At 36.3% G+C, this 13,857-nt stretch overlaps 2 long non-coding RNA genes across 3 annotated transcripts in view; both read right to left on the bottom strand.

Annotated features, from left to right (window-relative positions):
* LOC135085706 (uncharacterized) overlaps positions 1 to 13,857 on the bottom strand; it is a 463,562-nt gene that overhangs the window by 179,839 nt on the left and 269,866 nt on the right. The window lies entirely within an intron of this gene.
* Positions 4,425 to 13,857, bottom strand: part of LOC135085712 (uncharacterized) — a 106,089-nt gene continuing 96,656 nt past the window's right edge. Inside the window, exons 4-5 of the long non-coding RNA XR_010260195.1 lie at positions 8,597 to 8,704; positions 4,425 to 4,500 (exon numbers count right to left, since the gene is read on the bottom strand). This is a non-coding gene — a long non-coding RNA (uncharacterized LOC135085712). The remainder of the gene's footprint in view (positions 4,501 to 8,596; positions 8,705 to 13,857) is intronic.

Raw genomic sequence — 13,857 nt, 5'->3', positions numbered from 1 at the left:
CATTTTCATCATTCGCATTGGAATACGTAGGACGTCAGTGCAGAAAAAAATGCAATTCAGCTAATCAGTAAAAAACGTCCAGGTGCAATGAAACACAATGGCTTTACAAATCACCCTTGCAACACCCTTTTGCGAAAGGAGTCTTTATTTAAAAAGGGATTTTTTGTTAAAAAACAACAAATTGGCGATATTATTAACGAATATCGAAAGGGGAAGTTTTTTTACATTATTTTTTGTGGAATATAGAGACGATATCGCCAGATGTGTGCAAAAGTGGCGTAACTGATTTTTAAGTGAGTGTAAGAAGATATCCGGGATTGAATTTCGGCACAGTGACATTGTACAAAATGTAGCACAAACTCAAAAAATAATAAAGGACTGATCTTTGCTAAAAATCCTGTTTTTCTGCCCTGTATTGAAGCAGTGGCAGAGTTGTGATTTGATTTTGATTTGAGTTCAGTCAAAAGCTTTAATTGGAAAGTATAAATGTTTCTTAAGCAATAAAAATTTTGAATTTGAATTTGAATTTTCTTTTAAAGCTAAAAATGTAACTATGTAACTTTTTAAATATAAATACAATCAGCCTCATCGTTTTGGTTAAAAGTTTAGTTTGAAGTTGTTACATACAAGGGGAATAAATAAAACATTAAAGTATAAGTATTACATAATTTAATATTGTAGTCAAAGTGAAAATCCAAATAAGTAGCTTTACAATTTATAGTTCTAAACGGTTACATATTAAATTTATATCTTAGACGCTAATTAAGTAATAAGGTACAATTTTATACAAATAAGTTTTAGAAAACAGTAGTTACATTGAACGGAAAAAGTGTAGAAGCATTTTTTTAATCCATTCCTCTCAAGTCACAAAACCTATATAATTAAAGTAGTAGTGGCTTTGACAATAAAAAAGTAGGACATTTACTTTATCATGTTCTTGGCTTAATTATATTTTTCAGATAGTAAAAAATATCTTCCTATCTATCCTATCTTCCTAACCCACCAGGGTAGGTGGGAGTGTAGGACGAATTCTCATTTGCATTTTTGGTAAATTAAAGAGGGTCGTGCTCCTTCAGTGGAGACTGAATGACCTGACCTGATGGTAACAAAAACATCTCTACTTATCGAAGTAGTATAATTTGAGCGCTAACTCAACGCAACCATGAATAAAATACGTTTTTGTATTGCTTGCCTGGATGCGAGCGGCGCAGGACCGGTCTTTGTGGAAATCCTTGGGGGCCGTCCAGAACTGGTCTTTCGGCTGAAACGAACGAACGGACGAACGATTGCTTACATTACAATGCCTTTGCTGGTAGGCTTTTTCAAGTTCTCAACTTTGTCTACACAGGCACCAGTGGAAACGACAGATGGGAAGGTAGGGACGAGAGGTGGGAATAATCCCGAAAGAATACTCGAATGCTTCTACCCTTTTTTCGCTTGCAAAATAGATAAATCGACTAAAAGTTTTCTGCAATTCTTCTTCATGATCTTCTTTCTTCCACCGATGCTATGCCGCCGGTTCGGAAAGTTAGCAGGCTATACAGTCTCTCCAAAATGTTGTAATACAGTACTATACAACCTACTACCTCACCGCGCCGACGGCTTTTATGTTCTTCGTTCTTCGACAATTCTTCTCCAGTGGTGAATAATTGAAATTCTCCAGATGACGCTAGACAAAATACAGGGCAATTGCAATAAAAATGTTGTTTTTTATTATTATGTTGACAGTTTTTGTTTCAGAAACTATAGATTTTATTGTTCAAGCACATTGTAAACGTTTTTATTAAAATAAACATTGTTACTATTTAAATTACCAAGCATAATTATTATTAGTTATCTAAAATATTAAGCATACATTATTTAAAAATCACACATAAATTTTACTAGAGTGCTTACATTAGTCTTATGAATTAACTTTTTTTTTTCGGACAGTTCCTTATGAATTAACCTAAACTAACCTAATTATTTATCTCCAAAAATACAATTATACAACAACTAACTTTATAATAAAGAAAACACATTAAAAACTAAAAGAAACATCAATTAAGAATTTTAAATTAAATTAATTTATTGTCTACGCAATTAATTAAAAATAATAAAAATCACCAGCGCAAAAGTGACATAACTGATGTTTTCCAGTTTTTGCAATTTCGAGAAGTTTTTTTTTATCAAATGACAGATTTAATCAGTTTTGTCACTTTCTTGTCCACGTTCACAACAGATACAAAAGAAAAAAAAAACAAAATGCACAAAAGAAATGAAAAAAAAAAGAGAAAATTCAGAAGAAAATATCGAAGAAACGATGAAATCCCACCAAAACTGTGCCCGCGTATCACCAAACTTGTGTGGAGGTCACGTGACATAGCTGTCACACCGCACCGCGACCGAAAACGAAAAGAGCAGGAAATTACGCGTTCCATATTTAAAGTTTGACAGTTTTTTTCATCAATCTCAAAATAAGGCAACGGAATAAAATTTCGGAAAAGCAAAAACAGTTTTTTTTGACAGATTTTCAGTCGCATTTGACAAGTTTGACAGAAATGTCACAGAATATTGCCTCCAACACGTGTACACGCACAAGTTCGGATCTACGGGTTCCAGTTGAGGGGGCCAGTGATGGAATAACTAAAAAGGCAAAAAATTTCGACACATACTGTTACATCCAATTGAAACACATAGTACAGGGAAAACAAAAAATAAAACAAAAATTTTGGCAAGTTTTTCCGGTTGGAAAACAAACAGCTTTTAGGTACCCATCAGAGAAAAAAGACTAGACTAAATATTAAACTATTAATAAAAATAGCTAATGTATTCTTATTAAAATGGTACATAACTTGCCAAAAGACATGGGACTAAAAGGTTTTCATAGAATAGATGAACTAAAAAAATAAATTAATTAAAGAAAATTTCATACGTCATATAAATGAAAATAATAATACTCACCTGTTACGTAAATTAGATCTCCTAGTGCCTAATCTCTTGTTACATAGAAAATTAAGTAAAATTTTAGGTTCTTCGTAAAAAATAACTTGGAATTTACGAAAAATCTTGATAGCTCTACTGTCCGCTTGACAATATTTTTTGATAACTTTGGATTTTTCAGACAGCGCCATCTAGTCGCAGATTAAGCAAAGCCTGCTAAGTTTTCAATGCACAACTTTTCATGTTAAGAAAACTAACTGCCTTACACGGGATTTGAACCCGCGACTTTTTGCGTATTCGACGACTGATCTGGCCACTAAGCTATGAAGATTTTTGCAAAATAAAAGCGTTGGATGATTATGAATAATTTACTGGTCTAGGTCGGCACTCTGATCTGTTATTGTAAAGAGCATGCCCCAAACTGGGTTCTGGGTTCGATTCCCAGTGGGGGCATGTTTTGCTTTGGTTGCTGGTACGGCTTTTTTAAGTTCGCCGTGTAGGCACCACCGTTAAGCTCGATTCACACATATCAGTGAAGCTACAGTACCGTCACAGTTCCGTCACAGTACCGGCACAGTACCGGCACGCATCCAATACATCTGACAAGTGTCAGTGTCAGAGACGATAGAAACTGTATGAAAGAATATTTCGCACTGTGCCGGTACTGTGACGGAAATGTGGCTTCACTGATATGTGTGAATCGAGCTTTATAGTTACCCCGAATCTATCGCCGTTACAACAACAATAACAATGTCGTTGAGTTTCAGCACTTGGAGGTATGATAGCCAGTTCCTCTGTGGTTGAGGATTCTGGGTACAGCTTGGTTCTATCTTCGCCCTCATTATCACTTTCTATCAGGCTTTTTACACCGGCCAAGAGCGTCCACATTGTGGTTAAAAAACTTGCTATCTTTCCTATTAAAAGGGTCAAAACGATTGTTGCAATGGGTTCATAAAGTTTTAAACATTTCATTCATTCCCATAGCTGAAACTTTAAAACCGTGTTAAAATTGGAGCTCCATTATTTGCATCTTCTTTCTTGACCGAGACTGGAGTCTTCTACATCTTCAAGGTCATTATTGATAAAGATAATTATTTTGAAGGGTGGTTTACAACATGTTAAAAAGGTCCATAAGTTTTTTTTTTAATTATAAATTTATTTCAAGCTTTAAATCTTGTTTGATAAATACTTGTAACAACATAATCTTATGGACAAATACATTTACTTTATTTTTGTAGTATAGTAATAACTGAGGTGACACCTTTGTATCAGACTTAACAAGCCACCATAGACATCTGACATGGCTCTATGTGCTCTATGAAGCACAAAATCATGTTTTTTTTATTTCGATTGATCGAAGCCTGAACCAAATTGCGAAGAAATTTATGAAGCGACTTTACACCAAGTGTGACTCACCTGGGAATCAAAGTAAGAATCTTTGAGAGTCTGGATTCTTCCTACTGGACTAAGTATGGAAGAGTTAATTTAATAATACGAATGGTAAATTTTTTTGACGGTCACCCTTTAAAACTCTTTACCAATAAATTCTTCGTTTCAGATTTCTTCGTCTGGAACGACCTGAAAAATACAAAATAGTAATTAAGTTACACATTTTCAAAGTAAAGTTTATGGATGGTAAAATAGTGGAGAACTATGAAATCATCTCAACTTATAATAATAATAACCCTTCACTCAACTCAACTCAACTTCAATATTAAATAATAATGAATCATTATTATCCTAGCAAGAAATTCGGATTAAAAATAAATACGAATCTTAAAAAATAAATTCTCACGTTACGTCTTTTTCGCTTAATGCGTACAAACAAAAATAACAAAGATATTTTATCACATTTCTTATTAAAAAAGCGTTACCTTATCCACCGTTACCGAATCTCACATGTTTTAATTTTAACAAAAACGCATTTTTGACAAAAAAAATGCAAGATCTTTAGCTACGTATTCCCAAAACAGGGACAATACAATGCAAGTATGTTTTTTACTTTAAAGGGACTTAAGAATTGTCATTTTAAAGTAACACCGTTATAAATAGGTTATTAATGGGCGGATTAACAAAACCATTTAATGTATTTTTTTTCAGTGTGTTATGTAACTTTTGAAAGATAATATTGACATTATTCTATTATTGACAGCATTCAAGTAACGTACCTAATCATTTTTGTTTCCCAAAATTTTTAAGGTAACGTTTTCAAATTTTTTAAAATTGGTTCCACCTAAAATGTCCTAACTAGGACAATCGTTTCAGTCTAATGACGTCCACTGCTGGACAAAGGCCTTCCCCAAGGATTTCCACAACAACCGGTCCTGCGCTGCCCGCATCCAGATACTTCCCGCGACCTACTGAGACAACCGCTACCAATCGATCAACATGGAAAGCATTGGGGGAGGCCTATGTTCAGCAGTCGACTTCCTATGGCTGAAATGATGATGATGATGATGACTTCTTAGTCATCATCAACAAAGTGGCTTGTACCCGACTACGGCAGAAGGTTATGTTTTTCATGTGTCCCTCCGGAGTATCGAACCTGGGACATCAGCTTGTTAAAGGGCGTTTAACTCGATCTCATAACCATATGCTTAACCAGCTTCATTGAACCTTCATAACGGTATATTAATTCAAAAGCCCGTCAAGAATGCGGTGTGCGGGCTTGAGAATGGTTCCGTATATTAATAATGTCTATAATTTAGACTAGATTATGACGTAATTTGTTTTTGATTTTTTTTTTGTATTTTACCTTTTTTATTTATTTTTTTAATTAAAAGGACACTTACATAAAAAGGTTTACCTAATGTCTAAGTAGCTCAGAGGTTAGCATAAGAGTAGCAGTACTTAGTAGTCTGGCGACCAAAAGGGTAGTGAGTTCAAAATCTCACCTTAGGCTATTCGATTTTTAAATTAATAACTTTGATCCAACTCTGATTGCTAAAAAAAAATAGTTTCAATAACTTCAGCCTGTCTAAACTGTCTGTGACTTGTTGAACAGACAGACTCGTGAACGTGAGTATTAAAAACTTATGACTCCACAAAACGTAATGTAACGGAACCATAAAAATCGCAAATTTACAACTTTTTTAACAAAAAAACGCGCCATACGCCGCCATCTGCTCACTTTCTCACGCGGCCATCTTGTTTTGTGTTTTTTAACAAAATTTCGCGCAGAGGAAGTTCTACCGCACACCTGTTCGCTTTTTGTGCCACAGCATGCCTTTGTTGTGATTAACGCATTATTTTAAGTACGAAATAGTGTGATACTTTCACGTGACACTTGATTTGTCTCTTGATTTCTGTCTTTGATCTTTATGGTTTAAAAAAAAGTGATTTTTACTGGATCCCACAAAACTGGCTTGCCATGGGAGCAAGCTCTTAAAAGTACTAACTAATTTTATATTTTTCATTTTAGTTGACTTTTTCGCAGGACCTTTTTAAGATTTTCTTAAGTTACGTCATCATTGTCTTTGCTTGTCGTCAACAAAATGAATTCAGAGTCTGTGCACCAGGTGACTAATGCTCGTTTTCACCATCAATCCCACTTAAAAATTAGGGATTGATGGTGAAAACGGGCATAAAAGTTACGTCCCGCACTAGGTGTGGTATGATATACCCCAATATACTAAGTGATAAAATTATCGTTGTAATTTTTTAAGTGTTTGATCCCACACGCCCTTTAAGGGCATGTTGTAGTAACTCACTTGGTAGTCGCCGCTGGACTGATTTGGCAAAATTGATCGAAGTTGCAAAGTCATAATTCCAGCTATTGAAAATTTCAAATTCAGCACTTGCAAAGTTTTCAAATTGTTACGATTTTTTAAGGACTAGGGTATGTCACACCCCATCTGGTGCAGCGAGCGTTTAAGATTTAATAAATTGACCTAACTATTAAGATTTTTTGAAATCTTTCGAGCAGTAAATGAATGAATGGTTTTTAATGTAAAGTCACTGAAATATAATATTAATCGATTGTAAAACATCAGTGGTGGTGTTATGTTACAAATTATGATTAGAAAACCCATCTGTTTGGTGTCTGCCTGTCTGACATTGTCAGTGATTCAAGGCATACTAATATTATAAATGCAAAAGTTACTCTGTCTGTCTGTTACTACCTTATCATTAAACCAAAAAAGGTCTGTCAAACTCCAAAACCGGTTACAGTTATAGTTACGGTTAATGATTGCATTGCATATTTTCATCATTCTAAAAAAAACTACTAAACCGATTTAACTAAACGAATTGGGAACCTCTTCTTCTTTGTATCTGATAAAAAAACTGATTTTCATTGTAAAATTTCACACCTCTATGTAAAAAGGTACGGTCATAAAAAAAAGAAAACCTCACTTAAAAAAATATAACTGTATCTCCCCACAACCAAACTCACTCTCACTCCATATCCACACTAAATGCCACTATAAATTCACACAATAAATTAAATAAACCGCTCAAAAACGCACACGTCACGAATTCGTTATTTTGAACTGGAAAAAACCGGTTTGATCCAGTTCAATCAGCCCGAATCCGGTTTGGAATAACAAGTAACAACACTATTGGAACTGCAGATCTGCAACCTAGCGACCAGTTTCGATTACTGTCTAGACAGCCCCCCGTGGGTTGCCCCCACTAGGGGGGGGGGGGGGGATAGTCTAGACGAGCCGTAGACGCCCCCACCTGAATTATTTTTGTCAAAACAATACAGTTACCTTTCAAGTGGTTATTGTAGGAGTAAGTTGGGAGCTTTTATGGTTTATTTATTTGTGACTTTGTAGTCCAGTGTTTAGTGACTTGACTTCTTTCTTTCTGGGTTGGATTCCCAGATGTCATAAAATACAGGGTGTACCAAAATTATCACGTCACACTGACACTGGGGGTAGCTGAGTCTAAGACGAATCGAACTACCTTAATATGTCCATAGAAAAGTTTCATAAGTTGTCTGTCACAGACAAACTTTATCGCGCGCGTCCCTGTTTCAAAAACCGGGATAAAAACTATCTGTCCTTTCCCGGGACTCAAACTATCTCTATGCCAAATTTCAGTGGTTGGTTCAACAGTAAATCGGTTCAGTGGTTTAGGCGTGAAAGCCACACAGACAGACAAACTTTCGCATTTATAATTAGATTAGGTACTTTAAAACTTAATAATCTATACTTATATTAAATCTGTAGAGAGGTCAATTCTGTACATGAAATATATTTTCAAAATAACTATCAGGGGGTGATTAGTGATCGATACTGATGCCAAAAATGCAATCAGTAAAATTTTTGTCTGTCTGTCTGTCTGTCTCTCTGTCCGTCTGTATGTTCCTTATAGAAACAAAAACTACTCGACGGATTTTAACGAAACTTGGTACAATTATTCTTCATACTCCTGGGCAGGTTATAGTATACTTAGGAATTTCCACGGGAACGGGAATTAGCGGGAAAATCCTTTTGTATGAAAAATCTAAACCGCTTAAGTTAGACGCTTGAAATTTGGCATGCAGGTACCTTAGTAAACTTAAAGCTTAGTTACAATAGGATATTGCAAAATTCCCACGGGAACGGGAGTTAGCGGGAAAAAACATTTGTATGAAAAAATCTAAACCGCGTAAGATAGATGAAGGGGGTAAAACGGGATCCACGCGTACGAAGTCGCGGGCGGCCGCTAGTATTAAAATAAGATTTACCTGCAATAAAATAGATCTTCTGATTCTTTGGAAAAGCAGCAACGCAGAGGCATCTTCTAGAAGCAACCTTCTTCTTCCAACTTCTCATGTTTTCTGCATTTGGTGACCCTGAAAATTATGAAAAAGACGTTTTACATTTACAGAGAAAAATATTTCTTCAATTTGTGTATCTTAAGTGTAAATGTATCTCAAGTTTTTCAGCAGACGTGGAGGTGGAGCAGGCGGCTCGATGGACAGACGACCTTAAAAATATGGCGAGTGCACGCCACAAGAAAGAAAGCGAGAGATCGTGGTTTTTAGAGCTTCTTGGGAAAGTTTACGACAAGCAGTGGAGGATTATCTTTTAGTTAAGCTAAGGAAATCTATAATGTGGTTAGGACTCGTGCAAGTGCCTGAAAAAGATCATACCTTTATACCTACAAATAAAAAAATCCTCCACTGCTGGTCAGGACTATTCCCACCTCTCGTTCCCACCGCTGCAATTCCTGTGAAGCCAGGATATACAGCTTGATTGCCAATAAAAACCCAAGTCCCAACCAGTGAAGACAAAGTTTGTCCCGGGGGAAAGTTAAACTGTCATTGGACCATTGAATTTATACAGAAGAACATAGAAGTTCGAAGTTAAGGTTCGACTTCCCTCCAGTTCCAGATGAGTTAACCAATCTAAAAGCCCCTTAACTTTATAGATCAGTGTCAAACTGTGCGAACCAATAAGCCACGGCTTCCTTGCGGATTGCTGACGAAACATCAATAGCTATCAAAGTAAACAAACGTAATGATACTACCGGAAACGGGGCAGACGGCTGATAGCAAGTCAGTCACCGGTAGGTTGTAAACAATTTATGGGGTTCCGTACCAGTAGGGTGCCAACGGGACCCTATTATGAAGGACGCTGAAGGAAACTAAAAAATATTTTCATGCTGTTTTCAGTAGCAAATCAAATCAAATAAATAGTTTATTCAGTAAATAGGTCTTTTTAGGGCACTTACACAAGTCCCAAATATAGCTTGCCCTACCACCACTTCGGGACAACATATGGGTTGGTGCTGAGAAGAAGTGGCGAAAGAAACTTAGTCACCTTTGTCAGCCTCTCAAAAAAATAGTTACCTGAATAATGTATATGAACATATATAATGTATGTATTTGTATGTGTAATGTATGTAAGAGTCTATTATTATTGCTGCTAAATGAACAAATAATTAAAATGAAATAAAATTAAGGTTGGGCAAGAAAAATCGTATTTTCTTTTATAATTTTTGTTCGTTTTATAGCATTTGGAGGTGGAATCTTGTACGATGATACGGAACCCTTCATGGGTGATTCGACTCTACGCTACATTCACCGTCATAATAATAGCAAACGCAAGTCAGCGATTTGCAGCATATTTATAAGTAAGTAGTTGAAGTAGTTTGGGGACTCTTGTTCTTTAACGCTAGTTGAGCTCGTAGAGCTTTTGGCCGTTAGGGCAGAAAAGCTCTCTAGTGGCGACTACAGGCCGGAAGACGTGTGGGCAGCCTTCCACTAGGTGGACCGACGATCTGGTGAAGGTCGCTGGAAGCACCTGGATGCGGGCAGCGCAGGACCGGTCTTTATGGAAATCCTTGGGGGAAGCCTTTGTCCAGCAGTGGACGTCATAATTTGGCTGAAACTAACGAATTTCTAGCAAACTACCTACACTACGGTACCTACTTCAATGTTAAAATTTGCTCGTACCTATGGTCCTCCAATGTTCAAAATGTTCCTATAATATAAGATCGTATTTTCTACTGGACACCGTCTATTTGCACTACTAATCTAATATAAACATGCCTATTTATCTATTTGCTAAAATTGTCCAATAGATTCACAGCAAGTTATCTATAACTTGCTTATTTCTGCCACTTGTAGATAAAATATAAGTTTATATGATACGACTATTTTTGTAGCAATATTTTTATGTTACTGGACTGTTATCATTATTTGGGAAACATTTTATACCGGGATACAAATGTATGTTTAGATAGATTCGTGTGGGAAGTACCTTAGTCGAAATGTAGGCTTTATATTGTGTACCTATGATCCTATGTCTATTACTTAGATTCTCATAAACTCTACATGAAATAAATTATTCAAGTACATACATACATTTGACTTGGTATTATTAGATGACAGTTTATCCCTAAACCCTGTAACAGAGGATAAATATTATCCTTAATCACAATATAATGCTTCATGTCATTATTATTGATAGTATCTGAAGGCCTATTGATACAACTAAATCTGACCTCAAAAGCGTGCAAAGTTAACTACAGAACACAACTATATCAATGTACCCTAAATAATAATAACCGAGATAATTTCACTATTATGACAACCTGCCAAAAACAAACGTGCCACCATTCTGCCAAACACATCACAAACGGCGGGCTTAAAGCCTGCATTCTCGGCCAGTCAAAGCCAAGTGCCTGGACACCTCCGTGCAACCCGCGACGGGTCGACGACTCGCAGACGGGGGGCAGACGTTTTTTTCATCTCGCAAACCGGATTCGCGAGACGGTTGCGTGGTCCAAGGTGTGAGGTGTAGAGTGTTGAAGTCTTTAATTTATTAATAAAAACATTGAAGATGAGCCCACTTGTCGGAAGAAAAAATAAACATAACATAAGTCAAATGAATTTTTTTTTATGGAACTGAGTTTAGTATTCAATTTCATCACTCTACATATTAGGCGAACTTCGAAGTTCGAAGCTTGTTGGACAGAACACTACTTCAACAAAACTATGTTAAATAAATGCGAACAGTCTGTCTATTAGCTTAGTTTGGGACTAGAAGCGCAGTGTAAAATGTCTAAGGATATTTATTTATTTATTACCTTTTCAAGGTCAAGCCACTAAATTCATTAGATGAAATTCAGTACTTTAGACTGCAGCGGTTCCCAAACTTATTTAGTCTACTGCCCACTTTGAGAATAAATTATTTTTAGCGCCCCCCATTTTTGTAGTCAAGAGTCGAGCTCAGTCGGTGTCTAAGAGTCCTCCTCCTAGTAGATGACGCCTCCCAAGCCTCTACACAACGTCCCGATTTTTTTTCTGGGTCTCTTACCGCCCCCCTTTAAGCCTGCAGCTCCCACAAGGGGGCGTTATCGCCCACTTTGGGAAAGACTGGTTTAGAGTTTGTTTGAGGGAAAACGTAGGATAATTTTTTCCTGGTTTTTAAAAGCCTTGTGAGCGTTAATTTTTTTCTGTGACAAACCAAAAAGCTGCATGTAGTTTAGATTCCTAATAAATTAAATTCTATTGCAACATATCCTCTACTAGGAATAATATTTTTTTTATGCAAAACAAGGCAGGTATTTGACCACAATCGCACCTGATGTTAAGTGGGATGCAGTCTAGGATTATATTATACCAGTTTCGGTTACGGTTACGGATATTTTTTATTTCGGATATCCGAAAATTTCGGTTACGGTTACGGATATCCATAACATCCCTGCTATTAACTATGATTTTATAAAAGCTTGTAAAACGCCATGTCCTATAACTTGCACCACGCCCAAACCAGTTGCAACTTACTTAAGAAGTCTCTGTCCTATTTCTCTGCCTTTCATCTCAACTAGATCTAGCCCGAGACTGTTCTTACTCTTGAACTATTTTACAAACTTTCTTCAGTGACTTTAAGTTACTTAAATAAATAAAAAATGTATTTATTGCCTTCGAACCATTAGACATAGGTAGGTACAGGTAGTAAGACTTACAACTAATAAGTACACCGAAGGCAATTGGACCTGGCTCAGTATACGTTGTAAGGACAGATCCTTGCAACACTGGTTTTCAGCCATGCCCAATTCTCTAGGATGTTGAGCGAGAATAAAGTTATGAGGGCTTAAGAATCTACAAGAAAGGCTAATAAGCTACATAGTAACTTAAACTTTTAACGTCTTTTTCGAAAAAGATGATTGCGTTTAGAACATTTTTTTGTTATAAACTCATAAAACACATTTATTTATGCGAGTAGGCTTTTAAAAAGCACTTTTACACGTCCCAGTATTAACCCTACCACTGCTTCAGAACTATAAATGGGCCAGTGGGCCAGTGGTAATTCTTAGATATTATGTTTACCCAAAAATGTGCAAACAAATATTTGAATTTGATAAATAGTGGGCAATTCTATTCCATTCTATTTAATCTTTAATACCATATAAATTGGTACATTAGGCGAACTTAATGTCATAAGGCATTCTCTACCAGTTTACCTTTCCAGTTTACAATGGGTGGATTGCATTCCGTTTAGGCATTTTCAGCCAGTCAACTATCATGAAGTTATTGGAAAAATTGCTTTATGCAAAATCTAAGTAGCTATAATTTGCTGATATCATGTAGAGATAGTTTGAGACCTCTTAGGATAGTTTTTATCCCGGTTTTGAAAAGGTCACTAGCGCGATAAAGTTCTATGATAGATTCAAGAAGGCGAAGCCGCGGGCATAAGCTAGTGTATAAAATTAAAGGACACTTGGTTATGAATGATTAAATACAGAAAGAAGGACGATAGACTTAATTCTTTAGTAAGACGAATCAACAAATGCGAATTACGTTAACGTTTACTTGCTAAAAAAGAAAAAAAACGTCATTGTGCCATCCTTTGCGTACAGAATAAAAAAGTATTGAACCTCTTTTGTGTGTTCCCCATTCGCGAGCAGCTGATTCCTTGGGCGTAAAATTAAAAAGTAAACTGTCATTGCTGTGCTGCGTTTTTTAATCTGTTATTTTATGGGATTTGCTGTGGGCATAGCGGTGATAAGCGAGGTTTAGGTAGATAGACTAGCAATAAAACTTGCAGAAGTTGACTTCCGTAAGCTGTCACCACTGTGTAAATCTTGCAGAAGTTGGCTTCCGCAAACTGTCATCACTATGCAAATCTTATAGAAGTTGGCTTCCCCAAACTGTCACCACTATGCAAATCTTGCAGAAGTTGGCTTGCCACAGCTATTTACACAGTGGTATACAGCTTGCGGAAGTCAACTTCTGCAAGTTTTTTTGCTAGTCTAAACCTCGATCTAGAGAATTCTGTTGTCATTGTAAGATAAGATTTGAAATCAACGTATCATAGAGCCTTCTTTAAGACAAATCTTAAGAATCCAAGCAAGGCATTGACTTAGCATCTTAGGGTATTAAGTTTCTTACCCTGCTTCTTCTCAGCACTGGGTCATTTATTGTCCCGAAGCAGTGGAAGGGTTAAAGTAGGTAATGGGACGTGTGAAAGAGCTTTATAAAGCCTTGCAAAAAAA

This window comes from Ostrinia nubilalis, chromosome 29 (assembly GCF_963855985.1).
Source record: "Ostrinia nubilalis chromosome 29, ilOstNubi1.1, whole genome shotgun sequence".
Lineage (NCBI taxonomy): Eukaryota > Metazoa > Arthropoda > Insecta > Lepidoptera > Crambidae > Ostrinia > Ostrinia nubilalis.
The sequence above is the reverse complement of the archived record's forward strand: the minus strand, read 5'-3'. Positions and strand labels throughout refer to the sequence as shown.